A 14235-nucleotide genomic window follows, 5' to 3' on the forward strand; every position below is an offset into this window, starting at 1 on the left:
GATATATCTGGCCCTTCTCTGATGTTGTGGGCCGTGTTGGTCACTTCCAAGGCGTTTCCCTCTGTTTAACTTCTGTTTGCTGGTCTCTTCAGGGTCTGAATTCCGTCCTGACACATGGGGGCGGTGGTGGACACTTTTTTTTTTTTTTTTTTTTTTTAGGCTCACTAGTTCAGTCGCGCTGTGGGGAGGGGGGAATGCTGTTTTTGAAGACAATGATCTGCTTTTCTGGTTGCCTGATGTCCTCTGCCTGCATTCAGAGGTTGTTTTGTGGAGTTTGCTCCGCGTTGAAATGATCTTTTGAGGAATTTGTGAGGGAGAAAGTGGTCTTCCCTTCCTATTCCTCCGCCATCTTGACTCCCCCCCACATAACTTTATCCAGGAATGACTTTATTGTATGTTTCTTACCTTCTTTATTTGGACTCACTTTTATTCTGCAGTCTCCATTTCTAAGATAATAACCCATGAGTATACAATAAAATATGCAAAACCAAAAAGCTTTCCTTTACAAAACCAAAATGATTTTGATACATGATTTCATAATCATTAATTTATTGATATTTTAATTTACATGGTTTCTTCTTTGAACTCTGGGTTATTTATACATGCGCCTTTAATTTTCAAATATATTAAGCATTAAACTCACCTTTTTTGTACTAACTTCCAATTGTGTTGTGGTCAATAAACATGCCTATTCTTTGAAATTTGTGAAGATGAGTTTCTTGTTGTTCACTCATGTCCAACTCTTTGCAACCCCACGGACTGCAGCACACCAGACTTTCCTGTCCTTCACCATCTCCTGGAGCTTGCTCAAACTCATGTCCATTGAGTCGGTGGTGCCATCCAACCATCTCATCCTCTTGTCACCCCCTTCTCCTCCTGCCCTCGATCTTTGCCAGCATCAGGGTCTTTTCCAGTGAGTCACCTCTTTGTATCAGGTGACCAAAGTATTGGAGCTTCAGCTTCAGCATCAGTCCTCCCAGTGAATATTATGGGTTGACTTCCTTTAGGATTGATTGGTTTGATCTCCTTGCTGTCCAAGAACTCTCAAGAGTCATCTCCAGCACCACAGTTTGAAAGCGTCAATTCTTTGGTGCTCAGCCTTTTTTATGGTCCAACTCTCACATCCATACATGACTACTGGAAAAAACATAGTATTGACTATATGATCCTTTGTCAGCAAAGTGATGTCTCTGCTTTTTAATACACTGTCTAGGTTTGTCATAGCTTTCCTTCCAAGGAGCAAGCATCTTTAAATTTCATGGCTGAAGTCACCATCTGCAGTGATTTTGGAGCCCAAGAAAGTAAAGTCCGTTACTATTTCCATTGTTTCTCCATCTATTTGCCATGAAGTGATGGGACCAGGTGCCATGATCTTAGTTTTTTGAATGCTGAGTTTTAAGCCAGTTTTTTTCACTCTCTTTCATTGTCATCAAGAGGCTCTCTAGTTCCTCTTTGCTTTCTGCCATTAGGGTGGTATCATCTGCACATCTGAGGTTATTGATATTTCTCAATAGCTTATGACCTAGTTACTACAGAATCAACTTTTATAAATGTGTTTTATAGTTTTGGTAAGAATGTGTATTCTTTAATTGCTCATTACAGATATCTATATATCTATATTGGATCAGTATAAGATTACTTGTGTGGTTTTATTCTTGAGTTGTCGATAATTGAAAGATATGTTTAGCCTGTTCTTACTGTGAGTATCTTAGTTTCTCTCTGATTTTATTATTTTGTGTGTTATCAACTTTAAAGCTATTTTATTAGGTACATATATGTTTGTAGGTGATGTATCTTCTAAAAGAATTAGTTTCTTCTTTTTTACTATATATTTGCTCCCCTATGCCTAAAGATGTGCTTCATCTTAAAACATTCTGATAATATAAGGCAGTCATATCAGTTATCTGGCTTAGGTTAGTTTTCTACTGATACATATTTTTCCATCCTTCCAGCTTTAAGCTTTCTGTGTTCATGTGTGTTTTGTTTGGCTATTGTAAATATCATGAAGTTCAAGCTTTTAAAAATCTACTCTGACCATTCATGTCTTACTAAATGTAAGTTTAATACACTGGCCTTTAGTATATTTTTATATTTGATTTGTTTACCATTTAACCATTTTACTTTTTAATTGCTATCAGTACCACTGAAAATATCCCCCTCAGCTTAAAAATATTTATGTATTTATTTTTAGCTCTGCTGGGTCTTCATTGCTGTACACAGGCTTTCTCTAGTTGCGGGGAGTGGGGGCTACTCTTCATCTCTTCATTGCAGTGCTCAGGATTCTCTTTGCAGTGACTTCTCTTGTTGGGGAGTATGGGCTATAGGCAGATGGGCTCAGTAGTTGTGGCAGCACAAGCTTAGTTGCCCTGTGGCATGTGGGATCTTCCCAGACCAGCAATCGAACCTGTGTCCCCTGCATTGGCAGGCAGAGTCTTAACAACTGGATCACCAAGGAAGTCTGTGGATATTCTTAAGTCAGCGAATTTTAAACAATGATTTGACATTCCTCTCTTCCCTTGCCATTCTGTAGATTGGTTTAGTCCCTTATATTAGATGTTACTACCACTGTTATATAAAGAGCTTTCTGTTAGTTATTTGTACATATTCATCAATTTATTGTTTTCATACACCTTACATCCTTGTAAGATCATTTTCTGTCTCTGTAAAGTACAGTTTCTGCATTGTTCTATGGAATTAGAGAATTCCACATTTCTTAAAGTCCTTTTACGTTCCTAATTATTATATTGTAAGTATTCTTTCTAAGTTCATCAATTACTTTAGTAGTATGAAAATCAATGGACATTTTCTTTATATGTAGCTTTATCTTTTACTAGGTGTTTGATGCTTATACTTCCTAAAAGATAATCCATCATCATTGGATTTTGTATATCATCTCTCACTTGATTTTCATCTGTCATTTTTAGTAACTTCAGTTTCATGTAATGGTTCTGATACTTCACATGCTTCCCCCAAATCGGGTTTCATATAGCTCTATCCTAGTCTCTCTTTTTCTTCATGGAACCAATACTTAAGTATAATATATAGCCCCTAATGAAATTTTTAACTGAAATGCTTTAAATGACATGTTAATAAATCAGAAGCTGCATTCTTAGCCTACAGCTCTTTGATAAGGTCCAAACATACATCTTAAGAGTGTACTGGAGATCTCCTATCGGGTTAATGAAAGCCACCAGAGATTCAAATGTCCACAACTGAACTCATTTTCCACCAAACTCTACTTTTATTCCTCAGCTCAGTGTACCATACCTTTACCTATCTGACTGAAGAATCTGGAATCTTGAGAACTATTTTACATTTTCTCTCAATTCCAGGGTGATAAATCACTAGATTACCTTCAGTCATCACGATAGTGTCTTAATCTTTCCGTTCCCACTGCCACGGACCTGCTTCTGAGATTATCATAGCATGTTCACCTCACTCACCAGCCTGCTGCCACGCTGGCCACTGAATGCATATGTGTTCTGCACTGCACCCCAGGTAATCTTCGCAAAACTCATGTTTTTCAATGGCTCCTACTACCTAATAGAGATGAAGTTTGGTTTGAATCTCTTGATAATTGACATATTACTTTAGTTACCAGCATTTTAAAATTATGTTTTACTTACCTTCTAGATTTGAGTGTCTCAAGACAACCTGGGTGGCCTGGCAACACTGGGCTTACAGTCCTACATGGCAACATTTGGCTGGACTGACTAGCAGCTGCCCAAATTTCACTGAATTTGTGTGTCACTTAACAACTGGTCTCTGACTTAAAGGTTAAAACCAAAACTCTTAGACCTAGAACATAAAGTGCTTTGTAAGACTGATGCTTCATAACTTTCTATTATTGCTCACACCGTTTTACATACTTTCTTTTATCCTCAGCCAAAAAGTCCCAATAATTTTTTGTACAAATATGCCATGGTGTTGGATCCATAGGTGCCTTCAAGCTTGTTTCTTCTGTCTAGAATGCCCTTCCCTCTTGCTTCCATCTAGTGAATTACTTCTCAATTTAAAAAGTTTAAGTCAAGTCATTTTTTTCTAGACTACCTTCCCACATGTGGCCCATTGCACACACAGACTTTTCTTCTGTTCCCTTGCAGTATCTTGTACATATCTATTTTGTAAAACTTAAGGCAAAGCCCTGCATCATCGTTGTTAATTTGCATGTCTGTCTACCTTCTTTAGATTCTTTCCATGAGTAGGGAGGGAAAGAAGAGCACAAAGGTAGGTCTGTATTTGTCATTCTGTTTCAAGCAGTGTTCGCTCAGTTCTTAATGCTTGGTTAGTGCTCAATGTTGTCAAATGAATCTGTTTTCACTTATTTGGGAATTCTAGGAGTTTAATAGTGAAGATAGGGAGAATATAAAGTGGAAAATAGCAGGAGAAAGGAATAGAATCAAAGGAGAGGACATGGGAGGAAGATGGAGAAAGCAAGGGAGCAAAGCAGGTGATAACAATCGTGGGCCCACCACCTTGCATTCTGTTCACTCAAGTTTTTCTGTAGTGTTTTAAGATCAAAGTAAATTCTGAACCTTCCTTCTTTCTCCTACTTTTGATCCAGCTACTACTGTTTTAACACCACAACCAAGATTGCTATCCTGGGGTACTTCCTTTGCATAAAGATGACTGACAAATGGATAGGCATTCTTTGCAGTTCCCAAACAAAATAATAATACAATCAGAACTGTTTGAGTGCCTAGATAACAAGTAATGTAATAATAATCACAAACACTTATATAGAAACTACTATTATTCTTCTAAATCTCTTTATGTATATACCTCATTTGGTATTCACATATACTATTTAGAGGTTCATACTATTAATATCATCATTTTAATCTTACAGATGATGAAACTGAGGCCCAGAGAGTTGCCCAGGGATCACAGCTAATAGCTGCAGTAGCCTGTGGATGAAAGCAAGGCCATCTGGTTCAAGGTCAATGTTTTCAACTACTAAATCACACTGAACATGAGTTGAAAAACCATAACTTAGCAAATCCAAAAATTCAGGAGTTAAATGAAAAAATGAGAATTAGAGATATAATTAAAGGAAAACTGAAGTGTTGGAAGAAATGGAGATAATGACATAGGGGGCATTTACAGACATACTGACAAAGTGTGTGTGGAGGCAGAACTAAGGGGTGATCTGCAGCTACGAGGCGGTCCCCTCCCTTCGCGCCCTTGCCCACCGCTGTGCCCGCCTCCTCCTCCTTGACTGCCTGCATTCAGAGGCTAGTCTCCTGCCTCCACCAGTTTTAATTACTACACTCTTCCTGCTCAGAGCGAGATTCATCCCAACCTCTCTTTGAGCTAAACATTGCGCAGAGTCCTCCCAGCTTCTGTTTTCTGGGAGTCCAGTTGTAATTGAATTAACTCATGTTTTGAGAGCCCAATCTGTGTCATCAATGACTGAGGACCCCTGTCCCCCACCTTCCCATCAGTAGCTGGACATTCACCATCTGATCATATCTGATGAATATGCTGCAATTAAGATCTCTTTGGGTTGTGTTATTATTCACAGTAATGAAACTTTAGTCCACAGAAATTCACAGAAAAGTAACTTTATGTGCTTGTAAGAAATGATAGGCCTGGCTGAAATAATTTGTTCAGCTCCTTAATGGTCATCATTTCTTCTTGGTTCAGGGACTGGTCAAGGATCTTTAGTATAAGTGTGCCCTGCCCCCGAAAAAAATTCAGTATCCCAAAGCTCCGCACATTAGAGGGATTTATGAAAAAGGCTACTCTCAGAGATCATCATATAGGAGTCAATGAACTTATTTTGTCTCCAGACAAAAACAGCAGCAACCCTCTGCTGGAAGCTGTCTCAGGGGCCTGAAGGTGAAGGATTGCAAGTTGCAGGGCTGAGCTTGAAGACTTCGGGAGGTAACTCCACAACCTGCCTCTTTCCAGGCAGCCTCTCTAGACCTAAGTGGCTGGACACACCTAGCAAGAAATACAAAGAGAAAAGCAATTCCTCCCACCTCCACAGGAGGAAGAATGAGAAGTGGCTTGAACTTTGGTCCATAGAACAGAAAACCTCCAGCAGCTGCTGCTGCCAAATACAGTGTACTTGGGCCTAGACTCTCAGTGGCAGGGACAGCCCTGAAGCACCTTCCAGTGCTGGGCCCAGGAGCTCGCAGATGTCCTCCTGATAAAGCACTAAGCTGCAGTGAGAGAGCTCCCGGAAAAGACCAGGAGCAGCATGGAACAGTTGTATCTTCAGTTTGGAGTTTCAATTTGATACACAGAAGTCTAAGGACACTAAGAGTTATTAGGGTGGGGATAACATGTTTCGTCTGGATCTTCTCCAAGCACAATGAAGAAAACCAGTCCATTCAAACAGACATTCACTTATTGATAAACATTACAGGCCTGATATGGGTATTGCTTAAACAATTTCTATTCAGTGAAACTATTCTCAACCAACACAAAAGGGAAAAAAGCCACCAGCTGTAAGAATCCAGACTTCAGTTGCTGGAAGCAGAGGGCTTTGTTCATCCTATACTCCATGAGAGGAACCAGGGAGGAGAGCAGGGCTAAGTGTAACCCCAATCAAAATACTAGCTGGGTTTTTTCGTGTGTGGACTCTTAATTTTATATAAAAATGCAAAAAAATTAGAAAAGCCAAAACAGTTTTGAAGAAGAAGTTGGGAGGGTTTACACCACTTGGCTTCAAGGTATTGATATAATTTGAGATGGATCGTAGACCTCAGTGGAAAAGCATAACCAAAAACCCTCTAAAAGGAAATATAGCAGAATAGCTTCATAGCCGTGGGATAGAGAAGGATTTCTTGGACAGAACACAAGAAGCATGAACCATAAAATAATTATTCGGTTAGGTTTTATCAGAATTAGCCACTGCTGCTGCTAAGTTGCGTCAGTCGTGTCTGACTCTGTGCAGCCGCATAGATGGCAGCCCACCAGGCTCCTCTGTCCCTGGGATTCTTCAGGCAAGAATACTGGATTGGATTGCCATTTCCATCTCCAGTAGAGGTCTGCTAATCAAAGCACCATTCAAAAATTAAAAGACAAGCCGCAAGACAAGGCTGAGAGAAAATATTTGCAAAACCTGAAGCAACAAAGAACTTGCATGAGACTATATAAAGAATACCTAGAAATCCACAAAAAGCCCAATATTTAAAAATAACCAAAAAACTTGAACTATTGAACAGATACCTCAGAAAAGAACAGTAGTTTGATAAACTTATTAAAAAAGTGCTCAGTATTTTCAGTCAATGGAGAAATGCAAATTAAAACCACAGTGATATCTCATTTCACAGAAATGATAAAATCAATGGCTAAAAAAATGACCACACCGAATGCTGACAAGGATGTAACTCTGTTGGAACTCTCATACATTGCTGGTAGGAGTATAAAATGTACAGCCACCTTGAAGACATGTCTGGCGGTTGGGTATATAATTAAATTTACATCTTACCCTATGACCAAACAATTCCACTCAGGCATTTATCCAAGAGAAATTAAAGCATGTTCACAAAAAGATTCAAACAAGAGTGTTAATAGTCTGGTTCATAATAGCCCCAAATGGGAGCCAAACTAAATGTCCGTAACGGTAAAATGACTAATGTTTCTACAAAAGAAGCAGATTTTATATTTTTTAGACAATTTGTGAGGAATTGACAGGACAAACTTAGGCTTTGCTTGTTGTTGTTTAATTGATAAGTCATGTCCAACTCTTTGCCACCCCATGGACTATAGCCTGCCAGGCTTTTCTGTCCATGGGATCTCCCAGGCAGGAATACTGGAGTTGGTTGCTATCTCCTTTTCCAAGACTTTGTTTATTTAGTGCTTAATTAGTGAAGAATCTAAACAGATTTGGGGCTTGGCTTAGTGAGTTAAAGAGGTAAAAGGGTTTGTTCACACAGCCTTCTTGGCCTGAATTCCTCATCTCTGGTGAAAAGGGTGTCCTTCTACCTCCAGAAACAGGGAGAGCACCTTTCACATGGGAGGTTTATTTCCTGCTTTCAGGGAGACAGAGAGGAGGGTCAAAGTGTCCCTTTTGTGTCAGCTGCTTCTTAAATAACTGTAATTCAAAGTAATATGCCATTGTGGCATATCTGGGGCAGCCTGCCCTGGGCCCCAACAGTTTGTACTATCCCTGGAAAGCTGGCAAAGCTTCATTCACATTGATTACCACCCTTCTTTCTATTTTTCCCCTTTCCTCCTCCTTTCCCTTTTCTGTGTGTACCATGTTATACCTCCTTATCCAATAATGTTTAATTTACCCTTTAGCATTTTTAGTCTATTCATGGAACTGAAAAACTTTGTCATCCCACATCAGTTTACCAAGTGTGTTAGTTTTCTAGGGCTGCCTTAACGAATTTCCACAAATTTAGCGGCTTAAAACAAGGGAAGATTATTCTCTTACAGTGTAGGGCGCCAGAGGTCTGAAGTTGAGGTGTCAGCAGAGACACACTCCCTCCACAGGCTCTGGGAGACAATGCACTGCCTGGCTCTTCTATCCTTTGATGGCTCCGAGCATCCCCTGTCTTGTGGCCACATCTTCCTAATCTCTGCCTCCGTGGTCACATTGCTTCTCAAAACCCTTAATGACATCATCAAAGAACTCTTCACCAAATAAGTTCACATTCATGGGTTCAGAGTATTAGGCAGTAGACATCCTATTTGGGGAGGTGGGTAGTGGACACCATTTAATCCATTACACTAAGAAAGAGTATTAGTCCCTTCTGAAAGCATCAGGCTTCTTGCAACAAAATGGAAAATTGTACTTTATTTAGCTTAACTTCCCAAAATTCCAAAATAATTCAGTACTAAGTATGGACATAGAAAAAATAATTAAGAGCAATCTACTGCCCTGATGTTCAGAGATTCCATAAATTATTCTTTAGCCATTTGCTATTTAACTTCTAGATCATAAAATATCTTCATTTTTAGAGTAGATATCTACTCTTTGTTATACATGACCCAAGTAATCATTGTGTTCAACAACACAACAACGTTCACACTGGATTTTTTTCTAACACAATTCTAAGTGTGTTTTCTGAGGTATAAATCTTAATTAAAAGTATAAGTATAAAAAAAATAAATAAAAATAAAAGTGTAAGTATAAAAAACTCCAGTAGTGGAAATTCTAAAGCCACAAATAACAATTTAAAATTCCTTAAAATATATTCCTTATATTGTTGTGACATGACTGAGCACATATGCACATTTGGTGTGATAAAGTTAATTCATATATTAGGACCCAGAAAATGGAGAGTGACCCCATGGTCCAGCCTACATCACCTATCGAAACCTCAGTCACTTACTGGAAATACCCACAAGGAATCCTGACATTCACCAACCACAACCCTCCAACTCAGCTTTAGCTAGCTTACCTTACCCTAATTTTTCAGACTGTTTAGTTGCTGTGAAATTATAATTTATAAGAAATATATATATTTGGTCATTCAGATGACTGAAATGTATTTCTCATAAGTATTTGGTCTTCATCCACAGTTCTGACTCTCAACTCCCCAAGCCCTTGGAATTTCCTGAACAGTAAGAGCAATACTCATTTGTTATATTTGATGTCTTGTTCTCAGTTCCTGAAAACCCTTCAGAGCTATAAAGGTGAAATAGGTGTCTTGTTATTCATAATGAGCCCCTTTTCACCACATCTGGGTTATGTTCATGAGGTGATTTTTGGAAAGCAGCTAATGATGGGGGCTGGGTGCCAGGGGAACCAAATCCAGGAATAGAGGGGTGGAGCTTGCAGTCCCACCTCCGTTTCTGGGTATAGGAGAGAGGCTAGAGGCTGAATCACTCACCAATGGTCAATGAGTTCATTGATCACACCTAACAATGAAGCCTCCATAAAAACCCAAATGGAGGGGATTTGGAGAGCTTCCTGGTTAGGAAAGCCAGAATTTTTTTATGTTCCCACATACCTATCCCCAGACTCCATGAGGACAGAAACTCTTTTGTTTGGAAACTTGCCCTGTACATCTCCTCATCTGGTTGTTGATTCAAGTCCTTTAATATCCTTCTTAATAAGTGAGTAATGTAGGGAGTAAATTTCCTGAGGTCTGTGAGCTGTTCTAGAAAATTAATCAAACACAAGGAGGTCAGGGAAACCTCTGATTTATAGCCAGTCAGAAGGACAGGTAACAACCTGGGCTTGCAGTTGGCATCTGAAGTAGAGGGTGGTCTTATGGGACTGAGTTCTTTACCTGTAGAATCTAAGGCTATTCCCAGGTAGATAGTGCCAGAATTGAGTTGAATTATTGGACACCTAGGTGTCTGACAATTGCTTATTGGTGCAAGGAAACCCCTCTCTCCCCTGCCCCCCGCCTCCCGCATGTGCACACACATGTACACACACACACATACACACACATACTTTGGGATTGGTTTTGGTGCAGAAGCTTAGTTGATCCATGGCATATGGGATCTTAGTTCCATAACCAGGGATTGAACCCATGTCCCCTGCATTGCAAGGCGGATTCTTAACCACTGGACCACCAAGGAAATCCCCCTTTGTTTTTAGATCACATAAGCATTATTTACACAGGCCAGGCTCTCTATAAATATTTTAAGTCCAGAGCGTGACATGATCCTTCCAGGGGCCCTGTAGAGATAAACATCATCTCCCCTTTTACTTATAAGGGCAGCGAAGTTCCAAGACAGCTACTTTCAAGAAACATACTGGTGGAGCCAGAGAGGAATTCAGTCGGCTTGACTTGGAAGATTTTGCATGTAAACAATTCACTCTATAATGGTATCTGTCCAAATTTAAACACATATAATAATTTCTACGATTTTGATAAATAATGTTAGAGACCTGGTAACACAGAAACTTTTTTCTAGCATGTAAATCTTAATGGAAATTGAAGAGTCTTTCATATCCCTGAATTAAATTATTTGTGTGATTTATACAGTGTAAAAGTTGCTTCTTCAACTTTTGGGATTAAGGGTTTCAAAGGAAAATTTATTATTACAATCATCTCACAATCTGTTTTCCATTCTCTCTCTTTAGCAAGAGTTACGTAAAGACCTAATTAAAGTTTAATCTTTCTTAAAGATTTTGAAGATTGCGCTCTTAAAAGTTTAGAAGGCCATTTCTGTGGAGAATTAAAACTTAGAAATTGAAAACTTGGTATTTTATTAATTGTGAATTAGTTATGAAATAATTTCTGAAAGGAGAGATATAATTTTTATACTAGTTCTAAGGCCATTGGTGTATTTAGTGCCAATCCTCAGGGGGTAGGTAGGGAAATTTTCTGCTAATCTCATGGTTTTAACTAGTGATTTTTAAAATCCCACCCATTAGGATCCCAGGCCTTTGGTGTTTTTACATTATTGGCTACCTGACAGTTACCATTATTGAAAGACTCCTATGAGTCAGACACTGGCCAAACCCTTTACTTACATTATCTCATCTAATCCTTCCCACACTCTGAAGGAGCTGCTGTGGCCATCAAACAGGTGGAGAAACTGAGACTCATCATACAGATCACATTTATTGAGCATTTGCTGTGTTTACCCATCTACCTTGCATCTGTGACCTCACTTAATACTCAACAATTCTGTGATATAAGTGTAATTTTACATCCATCTTACAGATGGGGAAATTGAGGCTCAAAGAGTTTACGTTACTTGCCCACAACAACAAAACTAGTGAATCACGAAGCCTGTATTCTTCAGGCCCTTGCTCATCTCCTGCTATACTGACTCCCAGAAAGGGAGGGAAGGAGGAAGACAGCCAACACCTAATGCAAAATGTGAATTTTCCACTCAGAGATGATGGGATGAGATAAGTCATGAGAGCTATCTTCAAAATGTTCAGGCACTGTCACAAGGAAAATAAATTTATCTCTTCAGGGTGGCCCCAAGAGGGTCAAACTGGTGCCCCTGGGTCCCCTCCTCTCTCACTGAAAGGAAGAATTCTAACAGGAGTAGTTTTAGCAAGAAAATGATTCTTTTTCCCTGGCACACAGTTCTCCAATTTTGACCTGCTCTCTGATCACCCAGGGAGGTTGTTTTTACAAAGCAGACACTCAAGACCCTCTCCCAGGGACTCTCAGTGAGCATGAAGCAGGGTCCTGAGGGCTGCATGTGTGAGCAAATGCTCCTGGGTGACCCTGATGCTGGTGGCCTAGGGCCACACATGTGTGTGTTTGGTTAATCGCTCAATCATGTCCGATTTTTGCGACCCCCGGGACTGTAGCCTGCCAGGCTCCTCTGTCCATGGGGATTCTCCAGGCAACAATTCTGAACAGGGTCGCCATGCCCTCTTCCCAGGGATCTTCCCAACCTGGGGTTTGAACCCTGGTCTCCTACAATGCAGGTGGATTCTTTACCGTCTTGAGTCACCAGGGAAGCCCAGGGCCACACAGAGAAACACCAAATAGGCAGCAGCTGGTAACTGTATTGTTAATAAGGGAATTCCTTCATTTCAGGGGAGGCTGGATTGGATGCTCCGTATGTTATTTACATCCGGAGTCTTTGAAAGCAGAAATGTAAAATAAACTCTTGAGCTGCTAGAAACATGATAGGATTGACTGGAAACTTCTGTGAGCTGACTGCTCCACATGGGAAAAAGAGCTGCATCGCCATCTGGTGGACTGCCTGAAAGTCTTCACGTTCAGACAACCTAAAACTGTTGGAGGGTTTTCTCATTTAACTCTGATACCATCCACTTTTTTTTGTTTGTTTCAATTAAATTTTATTGGAGTATAATTGCTTTACAATGTTGTGTTAGTTTCTACTGAACAGCAAAATGAATCAAATATACGTATATATATGCCCCTGCTTTTTTAGACGTCCTTTCCATTTAGATCACCACCGAGCATTGGGTAGAACTCCCTGTGCGATGCAGTAGGTTCTCATTAGTTATCTATTTTGTATGTGGTATCGGTAGTGTATATATGTCAATCCAATCTCCCAATTCATCCCACCCCTCTTTCCCCTTGGTGTGCATATATTTGATCTCTACATCTGTGTCTTTTTCTCCTTTGCAAATGAGATCATCTATAATATTTTCCTAGATTCCACATATATGGATATATATGATATTAATTTTTCTCTTTCTGAATTACTTCACTCAGATACCCTCCAGTATACAGACCAGGAATATGACTCAGGAAGGCTGGGCAGCACACACAGCTTCAGGCCCATACCCAGAAGTTTCCCAGTCCGCTGCTTCTTATTGGATTCATATCAGCACCACGAATGCCTCCAGTGGTTAAGACTCTGCACCGTTTCTATCCCTGGTTGGGGAACTAAGAACCTCATGCTGCATGGTCAAAAAATGTAAAAAATCCAGAAAAAAAAAAGAGCACATGTGGGCATGTGGAAATGGCAACCCACTCCAGTATCCTTGCCTGGGAAATCCCATGGACAGAGGAGCCTGGTGGGCTACAGTCCCTGGCGTCACAAAGAGTTGGACACAACTGAGTGAACACACCACATGGCATGGGGTACGCACACCCATTGGCCGCCTCTGTAGCTGAGGCTACAAAGTGCCAGCCTCAGATGGGTGAACACAGCCTGATAGCCAACCTCCCTCCCTCATGTAGCTCCCCAATGGCTCATCGCGTAGACTCTGCCTGCAATGCAGGAGACAAAGGTTCAATCCTGGGTCAGGAAGACCCCCTGGAGAAGGAAATGGCAACCCACTCCGGTATTCTTGCCTAGAAAATCTCACAGACAGAGGAGCCTGGTGGGCTACAGTCCACGGGACCACAAAAAGTCGGACGCAACTTAGCAACTAAACCACCATCACCAAATCACGTATGAATCTCTGGCTAAAGTTTAGTTAGGAAAATGGGAGTTTTCCACATTCAGTATAGTTTTTCACTTTCCAGCCTCTGCCACCCAGGTAGGCATGTTGGAATATAGGTACTGAGCAAACCAATCAGAATCTTATATGTCTATCCCCCCTTGACCATTTTCTCCTAAACCTTCCTTTGTTACTTCTATACTACATTCTATTCCTGGAAAGAATTGTCTGTTCCCACCGTCTCCACTTCCTAACCTCCCATCCTTCATTCACTTACAAAGTACGGGTGCATCCTTCTCATAGTCAGTTCATATCACATGACCTTTCAGTCTCCTTGCTTTGCCTCCCGGCTTCCCCTTCCTCTCCTCTTAACCATCCTCCCAGTACTGCATTAGCGCCTCACTCCTCCCAGTCTGTACTCTGCCTGGGTGTTCCTGTCCCCCTGTGTAGCATATCTACCATACACAGATAATCCCCCCCAAACATAA

Source organism: Oryx dammah, unplaced genomic scaffold, assembly GCF_014754425.2.
Source record: "Oryx dammah isolate SB20612 unplaced genomic scaffold, SCBI_Odam_1.1 HiC_scaffold_5, whole genome shotgun sequence".
NCBI classification, from domain to species: Eukaryota; Metazoa; Chordata; class Mammalia; order Artiodactyla; family Bovidae; genus Oryx; species Oryx dammah.